Genomic DNA, 2,122 nt, shown 5'->3' with positions numbered 1-2,122 from the left:
TGGAAATAGATTTAAAGTAAATGGACACAGATTAAAACCGTATTTTGAGGGTAAAAGACCAAATTTTAAAGAGGTTTTAATGATCAGTCAACCTGAATAAACCTAAATAGGTCGGGCTGACGACGTTAAACCAAGCGTTTTATGGGAGGCAACCAATAATTATCTTTGTTTCTATTACAATTATAGTAGTTTTTATTTAAAATTATCGATATTTTATGATAATATTGAGCTCTACTACTCTTATTTACCCTTGAATCATCATAAAAATTGGATCCATAGAGAAAAATTGGAACGCATTCAGACAAGAGCGAAACTGTGCAATTTTTGCCTTGGGCGCCCATGGTGCCATCGACGCTGCCGACGTCGGTTTTTTCCCGAATGTCCAAGCAATTAATTATAGAAGGCTCGCCGATGGCGGCCTCGACCTCGCCGACGGCGAGACCGGCGAGATGGCGATTTCTGGAGTTTGAATGGCGGTTTTTGGAGGGAATCACCCCTTTTAAATACCTAAATTCGATTCCTAAGTTCATATTTCCCCCAAAAACAAAGTGAAACTCCACTAAATTCATTCCTATGGCGTCCAATTCCCTTGATAATCCCAGAATGCAAGTGTTCAATCAAAAAAAGTTTATTAGTGCGGAAGCACAAGGAATCTTCAATAAGGTACTGACGAAGAAAAGATTGATCAAGGAATGAGGATTCATAAATCGTGGATTGAACAATCCCTCTACGATAATTGAAGAGATGGGAGTGTTCAACAAAAGAAAGTTCATTAGTGCAGAAGCGCAACGAATCTTCAACAAGGTACTGGTGAAGAAAAGATTAAATGAGGAACGAGGATTCGTAAATCGAGAATTAAATAATCTCTCGATGACAATTGAAGAGATGATAATGCGGCAAAAATGGGAAGTGTTGTGCTATACTACCGTCACCATTGTTGTTCCTGTGGTGAAAGAATTTTATGCAAATTTGCACAGCAGAATCAACCAAGTTGTTTACGTGCGAGGTAGATGGATCACTTTCACTGCTGCACGGATCAATGAATTATATAGATCAATGAATTATATATGATTCAATGAATTATATATGATCGTGAACATTCTTGTCTGCCACTATTCCAAATTCATTGTGACAAGAGACCAAATGAATAAAATTTACCAATATTTAACAGATGAAACTGACGACTGGGAAATGAGAGAAAATGGGTATGTTAGTTTTTCTGCGACACTCCTAAATCCCGTTTCGAAACACTGGCACTTCTTTATTTCTGCAAAACTGTTACCGACAATGAATATCGGTAAAGTTTCTAAAGAAAGTGTTATTCTTATTTACTGCATCCAAATGGGACTGCCAATCGATATTGGATCAATAATTGTGAAGTCAGTTTTGGGCCTGATTGTTCATGGATCAACTTATGGGCTTGGACACCCTTCCACAATTTTCTCAGTTTGCAGTCAGTTCCAAGTATCCTACAAAAATTGGGAAAAGGTACTCCTACCTTGGAAGCATTTGGACCCAACTGAGAGATTCCCAGCTTTTGAAGATGAAAATGACATGACTATTATGGTAGATCAAGCGTCTCAGAATTCATTATCGATTCAACCCTTAGTTCCTGAAAAGACTCTGGTGATCCTCTACAGAATCAATAAATTGGAATAGGAGGTAAAAAATGTCATGAATGCAATTAACAATATCTCCGATTTCTTTGATCATCTTGACTAGAGGATGAAAGAACATTTTGAGCACTCTGGACATTTAGAAGATAGTTTGATACAGCTGATGAGGAGGATGAAATTGATAGAAGAGGATTCTACTGAAGAATTTCCATACCGATCCTTCTATAACCTCTTCGTTCATGTGCAATTAATGGGTGTTCTCAGAGGAGAATCTAGTACTGAATCTGAAGAATAGTAGATTTATATTACTACCTGTCTGTCAATATGTGTAATTTAATTTGAATTTTGCATTTGCTTTGCTTTAGAATATGCTTTTAGATCTCTGTATAATTGAGACTAAGCATAGGATGTTTTATTTTTAGCGTTTTGAGTTTTGTGGCTTGGATTGCGATGCTGAATTAATGTATTGAGGGTGAGAAAAAATCAAACTTAGGTGTGTTATGTAA

This window comes from Phalaenopsis equestris, unplaced genomic scaffold, assembly GCF_001263595.1.
Source record: "Phalaenopsis equestris unplaced genomic scaffold, ASM126359v1 Scaffold000086, whole genome shotgun sequence".
NCBI lineage: Eukaryota > Viridiplantae > Streptophyta > Magnoliopsida > Asparagales > Orchidaceae > Phalaenopsis > Phalaenopsis equestris.
The sequence above is the reverse complement of the archived record's forward strand: the minus strand, read 5'-3'. Positions refer to the sequence as shown.